Source organism: Apostichopus japonicus, chromosome 8 (assembly GCF_037975245.1).
Source record: "Apostichopus japonicus isolate 1M-3 chromosome 8, ASM3797524v1, whole genome shotgun sequence".
Classification (NCBI taxonomy): Eukaryota; Metazoa; Echinodermata; class Holothuroidea; order Aspidochirotida; family Stichopodidae; genus Apostichopus; species Apostichopus japonicus.
This window is the reverse complement of record NC_092568.1, coordinates 25746138-25761109: the sequence shown is the minus strand read 5'-3', so window position 1 is coordinate 25761109 and position 14972 is coordinate 25746138.

Genomic DNA, 14972 nt, shown 5'->3' with positions numbered 1-14972 from the left:
TGGGCGAAATGACCAGGCTGGTTGGGCGAAATGGCAGTTGGTCGAAATGGTTGTTGGGCGAAGTGACTAGAAAGCGGGCGAAATGACCAGGCTGGTTGGGCGAAATGACCAGGCTGGTTGGGCGAAATGGCAGTTGGGGGAAATGGTTGTTGGGCGAAGTGACTAGAAAGCATTTTCACTAGGCATATAACTATAAGGACTGAGTACCGGTATAAAGTATACATTTAAAATTTAAACATGTGACCGTTGACCTTGGTTCCCATGGCAACCAAATAATTTGATAGTATTTGACATGACCATGATACCCGTGAAGGTTCTATGTTAATTTAATGTTTCCCCTTGGAGTTATAGAAAAACCTCGATTTTAATTAAATTTGACTTTGACGTCTGACCTTTCACCTTCGGTTCCGGGAGTCTCCGTCTAAGACACAAGAGTTCACCTAGGTATGGGGTACCTTCCCATCAAGTTTGAAGAAAATCGGCTGAGCCGTTTGGGAGGTATTGTTGAACATAAATTGCGCTGAAAATATACATTTGACCTTGAACCACAAACTTGGACACGCACACACACACATGGACTGACTGACACAGTGACACCCCATCCCCCCATCCCCCAGCCCCGATCCCCTCCCCCCCACACACACACGAACACACATGGAGACAGGGCCGTCTTAAGAGATCACCGGGCCCTGGGCCCGACAATGGAGCGGGGCCCCTCAATCAAGTGAGTTCGAAAGAAGTTGCGTGAAAAATTGACATCCTTGACAATCGCTCAAGAATACACATGCCTGCATTTACCACCCCTCCCCATAGGCGTAGTAGCCTCATTTGATTTGGGGGGGGGCTGTAACGACTTGCCCGAAAAAATATAACCAAAATTTTTCGCGCGCTCCGCGCGCGTTCCACGTGTCAATGTGCATATCATCACATGCCAATATCATAAAATCATTTTCCGTGTTATTACCCTTCCATATTGGTTAGAATTATTGGGAAGTCGTTACAACAATAATGATAATAATTATATAAGTTTAACCATTGAAAACACATTGCAAATTATTCTTCTTTCAGTAGGTGCCAGTGGCGGAGCTAGGGGTATTGGTCAGGGGGAGAGAATGGTCTGTAGGGGCGCTTTCGACACTATCTAAGCGGAGCGCCACCAATGGTTGGCGCGGAGCGTACAGAAATTTTTTGAGTAAAGATACTCCCTAGATCGCCGGAATTGACCCTTTCCATGCCTTTGCTAATTTGCAGATAAACAAAGAATAAATATGTGTCATCGCCATTTGTCAGAAAATTGCACCAACAAAATGTGACAAATGTTAATCCCCTGACTGTATGGAGACTCCGCCACTGGTAGGTGTCCGAAAAATTCTCAGCATATTGCCCAAATTTTCACCCAAAAAATTGAAAAACACACTGCAAATTATTATTCTTTCAGTAGGTGCCCGAAAAATTCTCAGCATATTGCCCGAATTTTCACCCAAAAATTTGAAAAACGCATTGCAAATTATTCTTCTTTCAGTAGGTGCTCGAAACAATCTCAGCATATTGCCCGAATTTTCAACAAAAAAATTGCTTGGGGGCTGCAGCCCCCCCCGCCTCCTACGCCTATGCCCCTCCCTATGTCGCGCATAAAGCATAAAACTTTAGCTGAATAACATACGTGATATATCTAAAAGCTGAAATACATTATAGAAGAGTAATCTTCCAGTTGCCCTCCATCCCTTCCCTAACAATACTGGACTCACCATTTGTAACACCCTTGTGTTGAGTCTTTTAACTGGGGGAACTAACGGAACTTGCGGCATTTCTTGATCGTAAACTGTTGTATGATTGGCTGAAAGTCAATCTTTTTGAGGTGTTGTAAGCCTTCGGGCATTGTATATTCCAGGGTGTCCAACTCAGATTCGAATATTTAATGTCAAACTCTCAAGTGTTTCACCAACTCTCGTCACAAGTTGTCAAGTATCGAATTCAATCAGTCATAATGGCCTATTCAATAAGTTTTCCTCTCAGATTAATACATGGGGTTACTACGATTGCGGGGCCCCTGACATCGCGGGGCCCTGGGCCAGGGCCCAGTGGGCCCATGCCTTAAGACGGCCCTGCATGGAGACGGTTTAACCCCTTGAATTAGAGACTAAAATAGAAATGAAGTTGATTCAATCAGACTAATGAATAGGTGTCTGCTGGAGGTTCGCGTCGAGACTTACTGACAAAGTATACCACCCAATATAGGTTAGTGAAAATAATATCTTCGGATTGTGGGGAAGAATGATATGCAGCGAAGAGAATTTGTACCGAAAAAAATGTTAAGTATACGCCCTTGAAAACTGTAAGCCGAATAACAAACTTAGCACAATTACAGTCAGTCAAAACACGATTATAATTTAATTACCAGTGATTGACATCCACTAGTAATATATGTATTGCCCGCCCTCTGTTCTTATCTGTATTCTGATGTATTCTAAATGTAGTTTATTTGATCACATTGCATCTTTTATAACGGACATGCAACATCAAGTTTGTTTTAACGTTTGTCTGCATTTTATACGCCTACGTTAAAATCAACCATTCATCACAAGAATTTGGCGCTGTGATATTCACCGTTTGTGGTAATTGGTTGGTTGGTTGGTTGTGATTCGAGTGAACAGTACAATCGTCAAAAAGGACATTGATTATACAAACCGTTACCTTTTTAAAACATAATTGTTGACGATTAATTATGGAAATTTCGTGAGGATGTCTTCTGTTTATTTAATGTTTATTTGTTATCAAGGAACATTCTATTTTTTTCCTTCAAATTCCGAAATGAAATATTCTTTAATAACTCATATTCTTCTGGAAGGATTTACAAAGTTACGGAATTTGTGAAACTTTGTGAAAAAGTTGCTCTTGTTCCTATAGAGTTCAGGTTCTCCAGATTGACTGGTGAATTAAACATAAGTAAAAAGCCAACACTGTTAGGTGTTTTTGCTACACATAATATGCGTATAATCCTCTTTTTTCCCTATAGTAATTTCTTGCATAAAACATTCGGTTCGGATTCAAATATTCATGCTTTTATGCACTAATATAGGCACGGACTAAAAAAAAAAAAATACCACAGTAACCATGGCTATCGATCTAAGGAAAGTACCAAATATATATTGAGGTTGAGTTTCGACAATGAACTGATTATATATATAGCTGGACGCATAATTCGTGATTTGAAAACTATATATGCGTTTTGCAAGAATTAGTTTCAGCAGAAAAGTCAACGTTTTTATCTGCTCATCATGGATTGAAGCTAGCATTGAAAAACACCCTCTTCGAAAACAAGTATAGATTACTGCAGTGTAATCACTGGATAACAAATATACTATATATATATATATATATTTTACAAGCCGTTTATCACTAATTTTGTATCAGGCATACAGGATGTTATAACTACGACTGTACGTTTGTTATAGGTATTTCAAGCAATTAGAAACAACAAATTTCAACCCTAAATATGACTAATTACCATGCACACAATGTATTGATTTGCGAAGAAGAAAATGAAGAAAACATATCCTGGAATAAAGCATGTGTAACAGTTAAATATGAGCTAGCTGGAATAGAATTGATTACGATGGATTGTCAGAATTTATCTGTCAACTTGAAGAATAGGAGAATTTGTGATCCCAACTCTTCAATCTTACAAAATATCATATTTGGCTAGTGTGGATCCAAATATTATGGAACTCGTCTCAATGTCACCAATGGAGTTCACCAATAGTACATTCACAAGCGGCATCGAGGAATTCAGTTATCCTCTCGCTCTTCGTCTGTTTATTTCAAACTTAGCTGGATTACTCTGTATCGTTTTTAACTTAATCAATTTGTTAGTCTTCAGGCTAACATCGAGTTGTTTTGGAGAAACGACTACAGCTATCGTTAAGATACTCGCTGTTACAGATTTCCTTAGTGGTGTCTTGATAATTGTATATGACAACAGTGCAGTTGGTCTTATAGCAATCGATATGCAAATTAATTTCACTACATTTTGTGTTGTATTTCAGACGGCTCGTATATTTAACTTCCTTTGCTCATTGCATGCGATAAGCTTTCTCACAGTGGACCGCTTCATCGCTATTCGTTTCCCATTAAGGTACACTACCTACCTCAATCCAAACAGAATATACGGAGCTTTTTCAATTCTCACTTGTGTTAATTTCTTAAATGGACTTCTTGTCGCTACATCAGCATTTACGTTCGAGGGTACTGGGTTTGATTACAACGTACGTTTTTGTTACTTATCAGGCAAACCAGATATTAAACCATTTTCCTACATGATATACATGGTTTTCTCCAATATTATATCACTTGCAGTTCCATGCATTGTTGTTGTGGTTAGTAATCTGTATTTATTGTTCGTAACGATTCGACAAGTGAAACGGATGGCAGCCATCTTTCCCGTTTATTCACAGAATGTAGACAACAACAAACCATACAACCAAGTAAGTGGATTTAGCGAAACCTCAGTGAAACGTGTAACAGTTGCCAAACATGAAATTACGATCTACCTGACATTTTGTTTAATAACCGGTGCATTTGTCATTTCCTGGGCCCCAACCTGGGCTTTGATTTTCTTCAAAAAGCATCTAACGTCTCTCACATACCTTAGTGTTATATCTTTTCAAAGTCTTTGTTTTAATGGTTTCGCAAACAGCATTATTTATCTGCTCATGTTAAAAATGTTTCGAATGACTTTAAAGAAGGCAGTAAGAGATATGTTTTGCCGATGATTTTGTTTGATGTGCCAATCAACAAAAGTATTATCCAAACTTTCATCACAGTTTAATGTAACAGTGTTCCGGCACTTTACTCCTTTTTGTTAGAATTTAGGGTATAATTTTTTTTATCGGAGGCCACATAAAATGTCTCAATAGTAAGGTACTGAATCATTTCGCCAAAGCTTTCCTTAATTGTTCATTTTATAAATTGCTCTATATATTCTGTCACTGCATGGCTTATGTGCAATGTTTTTGTACATACCGTGAAAAGGCGAATGTTAGTACATTTCAATTACTTCAACAGTTATTCTTGAAACTATCATTAAACCCTGATATAGGGGCCTGAAGAAAACTAAAAGTGTAAGAATGTGTGCGATACGATGAAAGATATATAAATGAGACATAATGAAACATGTCTAAGAAAATGAAGATTTTCTTAAACTTTTTAAAAATTGATTGTACTCAGAAACCAGCAGCATTTTACTTCTTTCATCTCTATCGGTCGGTATCTTCACCACACTGTCGATATAATGTAACGGATCTTGTATAGTTAATCGTGCGTAGTAAATCATATGACGCATACAATGTGAAATGGAAATTTTATTCAAATACCAACGACAATGCTCAGAATGTTGTCAAAATTCCATTGGACAACGAACGGAAGTCAAGGTTTGTATATACCACCGTAAACTTAATTTGAAACTCATTTTCTGAGGAAGGTCAGCTGTTATTTTATAAATTCATTGTAGAATGAAATCCATCGAATGAAACATTTCTTTCGCAAACAAAGAACCAATAATAAAGTACTGTCTTAGTACTTCTTTTGTCTTATAATATAATTAACGATAGATCTATTGCTTACCTTTACATTTCTGTATAGCAGTAGGGTTAAAATAGGATCTTATCTGGTATCGTGAAGAGAAATCCATTCCTGATGGTTTACTTTTCTTAGACTTGTTAAAGACATTCGTCTGCCTGCCATGGACTGGAATTTTGTTCAGCATACCCTCTCTTATTTTAATTTTGGTCCACATTTTAAAACCTAGGCGAATGTTCTTTAGTAATATCACCACCGGCAGCTCAAACAATAAGTTTTGGTCTAGGTATTTTAGGGTCTCTCGTGGTGTGCGTCAGGGCTGCCCATTAATTAAGCTCATTACTTTTCATTATTTATTGTAACCCATAGATTAATGGTAAAACGGTTTCTGATGTTCTGAAAAGACATCTGTTCTTGCTTGGGCCTCTGCTACAACGTTACCCTTTTTACATCAATCGTTTTAACTTTATTATAATATGTAAATTACTCTTTTAAGTATCATGGGATTTGTCTTTCCTACCGTAAGGATGACCTTTTTTTTCGTTTGGATGACCTTTATCTGCTTTTCCGTATTACAAATCTTCTTCAACTTTGGTCATTGAGAGAACTCATTCCAACTGTTAAGATCCTTAATATCAAACCATTCGCAATTGCCCTATTTGTTATTTATTTGCAGTACTCCCAACCCTCCTGCTCCTCTTGAAAGTACTTTAATAATCTCTTTTATCACTTTTTATTTGGAGCAATAAAACAGATAAGGTTAAGAGCTCTGTCCTCTGTAATGCTAAATGTGAAGGAGGTTTAAACCGTGATTGATATCCATTTTTTTTTGCCAACAGCTTAAAAGACAAACTTGATAAAAATGTAAATTGGCAAAATTAAAGACCTTGGAAAGTACTTTTGAATATTACGTCTTACGGAAATACGGCAGCGAATTTTTGTTGTTGTTGTAATTTTAAGGTGATATAATCACGTTTTTTTTATCACTTGCTTTATCCGTCAAGTATGTGATTCTTTTGACTTTTTCTCAGTTCCTGGGGGGGGGGGGGGGGGGGGTGGGGGATTTCGCTAGCAAGTTTGTACACAGTGTCATTAGAATTGATAAATGTATTATTTATTTTGATGTTTTGAAAGAAAACAAGATTGTATTTTATTGTTTATTTTTTTCTTCACAGTTTGTTATATCAAAATTATGTCATTAAGTATCATATTCAAAAATCTACTTTTCACCTATAACTTTGGCATCATTTCTGCAATTCATAGGTCATGGGTAATAAAGCAACTCCCATTTACATACGAAATATGAATTAAATTCGGCTGATGATGTCAAAAGGTAAATACATACTTTCTATAACAATATTATACAAATAATAAATGGTTATGAGCGTGATAGTGCAAATATTTCATGAGTTGTAAGATGGAATGTTCCATTCAACGAGGCGGAGCCGAGTTGAATGGAACAAATTAAATCTTTCAACGAAATGAAATATTTGCACTATTGCACGAATGAAAAAGATTTATCATTTGTTTTATACAACACCTTAAAATTTGGATATAATTGGATGTAAAATGCACTCATGCAACAGATTGTTTTGAACAGACAGGTTTCTCTGCTCTCTTACAATTGAAAAAAAGTGCTATAAAAAAAGTATAACGCATGGTTCTATCATCATAGCGTGCAATAGAGCGGATGTTGACTTGTTCCAGAATAAACTCAAACGGACCAGATATTAAGTATTAACATTTCAACATATCTTACAAATGCCTTTTAAGTTCAAGCTATTTTTTGTTATTTGTTTTTTCGATATATATTTCAAACGAGTATTCCCTGCATGTCCTATAGCTGTTAAGGCTACATTTCTTGTGAACCTGCAATATTTTCTTCATCGCTTCTCGGTTTCATTGCTGTGAAATGAATTTGTAGCATTGCTGACATTTTCAATGTAAATAAATAAATATTCGTGTCCAATGAGGAATCGGTAAATTAATTTCAAATTTTTGCCTACTCGTTTTAAACTGTTCTTTAATTATTGTTATCGCCATAGTTCCAACACTGGATACATAATTCCTATCGTAATATTCTTCCAAGGAAAGGAAACGTTAATATCCAGTGTCACATATTAGAAAGTGCATGTTCCCGTGATATTAATGGAGTATCAAACTCAGTCATCACCTTTTTATGGTATATTTCAGGAATCTTTGTGATGAATAACTCCCCAAAAATATTTATGGAAAGATCTTCTCCGTTTAGGAGACGTGACGATTTAAACGTCTTATCAGAGGGTAGCCAAATGTGTGGTGTTATAGTACCACCGGTTGGGAAAGCCTTCCTTTCCTTCCTTTTTTTTTAAATACTATTTTCAAAGGAAATAACAATAGCGTAGAAAGCGAACCCGCTTTATGTCATGGTAAGAAATTCGTTATGATTCAGCAACGGTATATATATATATATATATATATATACAAAACTATATACATATATATATATATATATATATATATATATATATATATATATATACATATATATATATATATGTGTATATATATATGTATTATATTTTAATATATATATATATATATACAAAACTATATATATATATATATATATATGTATATATATATATATATATATATATATATATATGTATATATATGTATTATATTTTAATATATATATATAGGCCCTATGCATATGTATATATATATATATATATATATATATATATATATACATACAAAACTATATATATATATATATATATATATTTATATATATATATTATACATATATATATATATATATATATAACAACATGCTCTGAGTTACCGTATAGGAAAAATATATATATATATATATATATATTATTATATAAGTATATATATATTATTTCTATACGGTAACTAAGAGCATGTTGTTACTCGAGTTTCACGCCTGTACGGCGATCATCAGACAAATGAACGTAAGCGGTCGCGTGTTCCTATTTCTCCCTAGCGCGATTGGGCAGTTTGTCACCGTGGCGACACTTTGATCATTTGCTCTAATTTCATTGGCAGATAGTCCGCAGAGTTGATTTAGCATGCCAGAATCTAAGCTTATTTAAGCATATTAAGCGTAATCATTGTACACAACACTTGCGGGAGAGTCACATTTGCCATGGCTTGAACTGAGTATCTGTTCAACCTGTTTGGTTATTGGCCAGAAGTCATAACGTTAGAACGTTTTAAAGAATGTTTATTATTCTGAGAGTAAACGTGATGATATCTTAGGAATTTGCATAATGAATTTTGAACTGTCGCCTTCCCGTGAATTAATGTAAGACTGGGAAGGTGGCAGCGGAGTGGGAAGTATTGATCACTTATCATGACTATAACTGTCCATACAAATGAATTACAACAGTTTGTTGTTTTCAAATATTGTGTGCACAAATGAAAACTATACACAAAATGTTGATAAGTTATCTCTACTGCCGTGATAAGGCCACCGACTACTATAAACAAAAAAGTGACAAACTTTGAAAACGGTTTATGAAGAGATATAGCGTAACTCTGTGTGTTATCTCCCAGTTAAAGACTAAACTTAACTGATAAAGTTTGAAAAAAACATAAAAAGATGAAAAGAAGAAAAAGAAGTACTTTCGATATCATCTTTTTCCTAACACATCTATAAAGAAAATACTTCAATTGATACATACATAAATACTACGCAAATTGTAAAAAAAACAACAATTTTTCATTATATATTTACTCTAAAAGATCACGCAGTGTTACAAATAGAAAGTATATCATGAAACAGAACTATAATGCATGTCGCGAATATACATTTCACGTTACTTTAAAAAGCCTGTGCCCCTGGTATCCAAAGAGAGGTACCTGACCCGTTTTTATAAGTTTGCCAAATAATGGTCACCGAATTAAGATCAGCTTCCAACTATTATTTTATTGCCAACTTCAAAGCCTTTTCGCTACACTGGGACCTTTAAATGTCTTTATATCTAGAAATAGCATGGAGCATATCGGCAGCGTCTATAGGTATAGATTTTTGATATAGCATTTTGTAGTATAACTTTGGACCATTCTTTTGATGATCTTTACATTGCACTTTTTGCATTCGCTTTGCATCTAGATGTGTACCGGATTCTATCATCCTTTCCTTACTGACACACTCTACAAATAGGAACCCACGAAATTAAGGTTTGAGGTATATCATTGGTTTGCACATAATATGGTTTTAACAACAGGAGATGTAGCACGTACACCGATGTAACCATTTATTGATTTATATTCCTATGTATTTCCCTCTTCTTTCCAAAATGAAGATTCCTCTTATGTTATTAGTATACCATTTTATCCGCTCTTCGTCTACTTGTTTGGATTTAATATTTCATTGCTATTTATTTATTTATCGCAATAATCTTAAATCTTCAACTAGAAACGTGTCAATTTACGTTTAATCCTGTCCATTCGCCATTAAAGAAAAATCACGAATTAAGTAAGCGGAATCTTAGTTTATGAAGCGACTTAAAAACAGGCGTTAAAATATACTTCCTGATAAGTTACCATTAGAGATTAAAAACAGTACACAACATTCACGATACGTTTCATAAGAAATTGAACAAACAGCAATGGTGAATGTAAATTATATACACACATATCAAAACGTCAATATATAAATACATTATTGAAGTTAATCTTATATTGGTTCAGAAAGATGAAAAGATATTAAAAAAGAAAATCCTTAAAGCCGCTTCCATATTTACCATCCTCGAAATAGTAAGGCGATTATGTTTTTTAAATGTCTTCAGTTGTGGAAAATCTTTTGAAGTAGCGTTTTGAAAGCGTTTCTGAAGCTTTCAAGCGGTGTGAAGTATAAATTATATACTAAAATCCCCGCTGTTTAAGGTCAATATTTTGTATGAGACTATAAGGTGACGTACTGATTGCCAAAATCGGCTTAATATAACAAACCATGTCGGTACCTAAGCAATTATATAGACAATTCCAGTAATGATGAAGAATATTGCAACTATACACGTAATTCTCGTCTCATGAGACGCGTGACTTTCAGAAGTACTCTCGCTAGTTTGATTGTCCATCAATGTGCGGCATGGGGTTCACTCGGGATGCTATTGGTTTAATTTGTTTCATAGTTACAATAAATAAGTATACTCTTTATAGAACAGTATTAATATAAATCTGGGATAAATACACCTAATACATATAAAAACCGAAGCTTGTATAAGAGAAGAGATTGTGTTAAGCTTGTCGTCTCGAGTAAAGGTAGAAAATCTGACTTGTACGTCATAAGCTATAGCCCAGTGGATGTTAATGCTCTACTTGATATCAGGACAGAAATAAATGAATAATACAGAATAATAAGGCTACCAGTGATGTAAAACTCTTCCGGAGGAGACAACAAACTTGTATACTTGAAAGGAAACTTAATAGCGAGAAATCTATCAACGGTAACAAAGGTAAATTAAGTGTGAAGAACTAAAAACGTCTATCATCCTAAAAACTTGGAACAAGAAACAAAATAAATACGAATATATATCTGAAGCACACGAAATAAAGAACAGTTTTCAACCGTGAGTTTAAGTGACTTATCCATTCGATAATTCTGCGACCACCAGCAATTTGATCAAGCTGGTAAGGGTTTCTCCGAAACAATTAGGCGCCACCTTCAAAACGTACATATTCAAAATGTTGGAGATATATCACACATTAAACCAGTGAGATTGGATACTGTGAGTCGAAAGGCTATTGGATAACCGGCACCGTAACTTTCAAAACTAGTGTCGTTCTGTCATAGCCAATGTTTCCGTTCCTTTCAGATAAATAACGACTAGCAAAGTATCTCGACTTTTATTTTGACCTGTATTGAAGATTCCAGGAATTACATGAACGCACAAGTCAATAAGAGGTCCCAATTTTTTTCCAATGGTGTTTGTTCATAATTCTAATTTTCGACATTGTCCTCTTCACAGTTAATCCATACAAGTATTTACCGTATAGTAATATTACCGTATCGTAAATATTACCGAGAGTAAAAACATTATCCTCCCATTTCAGAGGTACTCTCGATTAAGTTTAAGACTACCGTACTTGACCAATGTTCCTATAGAAAACATACCCTTCTTTTTCCTATGGTGTGAAATGCCATAGAGGGCGACAAAATAAGTTGTACAAAATGGCGTTCCATGGTGTTTCAATCGATAATATGAGGTACCAAAAGCTTGTATATCAATTTTTTGAAGGCTCAACAGAGATATTTATCGACACATAAGATCTCGGAGAGCCTTTTTCAAAGTTTTACGAAACATTTTTAACATGAGCAGATAAATAATGCTGTTTGCGAAACCATTAAAGCAAAGACATTGTAGAGCAATAAGACTTAGGTAAATCGAGGTCGAAGATTGCGTCCTGGAAAGAATCAAAACCACAGTTGGAGCCCAGGAAATGACAAATGCACCGGTTATTAAGCAAAACGTGAAGTAGATTCTTACTACATGTTTGACTGCTATCACCTGTTTTATTGCGGTATCGCTACTGCCACCTGCTTGATTGGATGAACTTGGTTGAAATTCTGCACGCCGCGATTTCTTTGGAAGGACAGCTGCCATCCGTTTGACTTGGCGAATTGTTACGAACAATAAATACAGATTACTAAACACAACCACAATGCACGGAACTGCAACTGATATGATATTGGAGAAAAATACGTATATAATATAGGAAAATGGTTTAATATCTGGTTTGTCAGAGAAGTTACAAAATCGTACGTTGTAATCAAACCCAATGCCCCTTAAAGTAAATCCTTGTGTACCGACAAGAAGGCCATTTACGAAATTTAAACACAGAAAAACTGAAAAAGCTCCGTATATTCTGCTTGGATTGAGGTAGGTAGTGTACCTTAAGGGAAAACGAATAGCGATAAGGCGGTCCACGGTGAGAAAGCTTATCGCGTGCAATGAGCAAAGGAAATTAAATACACGAGCCGCCTGAAATACAACACAAAATGTAGTAACATTGATTTGCATATCGAATGCTATTAGACCAACTGCACTGTTGTCATATACAATTATCAAGACACCACTAAGGAAATCTGTAATAGCGAGTATCTTAACGATAGCTGTAGTCGTTTCTCCAAAACAGCTCGATGTCAGCCTGAAGACTACCAAATTGACTACGTTAAAAACGATACAGAGTAATCCAACTAAGTTTGAAATAAACAGACGAAGAGCGAGAGGATAAAAAAGTTCTTCAGTTCCGTGTCCGGTTGTACTGTTCCTTTGCTCCATCTTCTCTTCTTCAAATCGTCCACATATTTGATTCCAGTAAGTCGAAGCTTGAAATGTTGTTATGTCGATTGTCTTGATGTAGAAAAGTTCAGTTTATGTTGAATTCAGTAGAAGGAGCTGAATCCTAATTACATTTCACTAACTTGGACAACCATGCGTGATCATATAAAGGTGGTTGCCGATTGTCTCTTGAAATCATTTCCATACATGCTGCGCTTCGATGATTATCGACTGAAACTTACTGTGGTGGCTGTACAGCACAGTAAGCTAACAAACATGCTAAAAAAAGTTCATCACTAACTACAAGGGCTGGAAAACTGAGCTGGCAGGACTCGTTGACGTTGTCATTGCCCCGAATCCAGTTCTAACCATCAATGTTTTCTTTGTTATTCCAAACTCTGTTCCAAACAGCCCATTGGCCAATATAATCGTAACATGGAGAAAATCCCTATAGCGACCTATGCAGTCTCTCTTCTTGTAAAGACCCACCTTGTGGTTCTGCAGTAACATATGTGAGTGCAGTTACTGTTAAAGAATGCGTAATCGTTTGCAAATAATGAACACTTCTAAAAGTTTAAGCCTAAGTTTTCTGAAGCAAAACATAGACAATAAGATATGGATACAAAATACCCATGCAACAGAAGTCTGCGGAGACTTGCAAAAGTTTATATGTTGCAGTGGGCTTGCTGTTGCAACGAAATATATTATAAACAAGTTTGAAATCAGTCTTTAAAGTCTGTTATAAGGACCATTCCATGATAACCGGCTGTAGTCTGCGATATATTAAATATGAACACCAAATTCGTTTGCTATTTTTGCAAGGTCCATTCCTCGCACTTTCGATATAGCTAAGTGCTGAATGTTTTTTTTTTGAGAAATAAGTAGAAAACCTCCTTTCGGAAATTTCACAATAAGGAAGTTAAATATAGATTTCGAGTCAGAAAAATAACGACGGCTGGCAGACGAACAAAAATATTGTTGCACCGTTTAATTTCATTACAAAATAAAGATATATTAAGAACCTTCCTGAGTTTTAAAGTTATTATTACCGATTAAGACCAAATAACATTAACGGAACGTGCATGACGTGATCACCATCTGTTAGCTTCGATGAATTAACATGCTAACAAGATATAAGATTGAACCATTAAAGTTTATATATCTATCAGAAACGCCTCTCGGCTGCCATTATTGGCGAATAAAATATTCACGGAGGCAGTAAACCTAATCTAATTACATGGTTTGTTCTGGAAAAGTCTGAAACTGAGAACAAAACGGACTAATGTTTTCATCAGTTTATTGGTCTTCCTATTTATATCTGCTGCTCTATGTACTTTACCAACTCCAAAAATTAATATTGAACTTTTAATCCAATAATAATGTTTTAGTTTATTGCAGCACGATCACTTTTACAGCAAACGATATTTTTCTTTTCTTTTTTCTTCAAAGTATCGAATATGTTCAAATTATAATTGTTGAAGCAGAGGGCGGTAATTTCATCTAAAGGAACATTTGCGTGTAGAAATTAAATTTCATATTACTTGATAATATTGACAATTTTTATAATTTCTATCGACATACACCACCCTATAGGCAAAAATTCAAATTTTGTGTTGCACGTATGGTCCATCAATACATTCTTTCCGAGTGATCCCACAAGGGGTACTTATAGTTTATACACTTTGCCTTGAAATCCTTACGAGGAAATATCGTCAATAATCAACACCAACTACTAGATGGGGAAAGCCGAGATGAAGGTCACATACATAATCAGAAATTCATTGAACTTTCTGGTTTAATATTGTGTTCGAAAATTATGTTTCTGAACGGAATTCAGAATGCTCGTAAGACATTTGAAATGCATCATACTTGCTAACAATTGAATAAAATACAACTATTTTGTCCAATGCAAATTCCCTCGCTTAACTAGAGCTAAAATAATTTATCACCCTCTCCTCCAACAACATTTTCCCTGTATCCGCTCAGTCATAGTAGCAGTTTGTGTGTTTCATATTGCCATTCCTGGTTACCTGTATGGTTATCCACAATAGCTATTATAACAAAAAAAATCTTCTTTTGAGAGAAACTTCAATC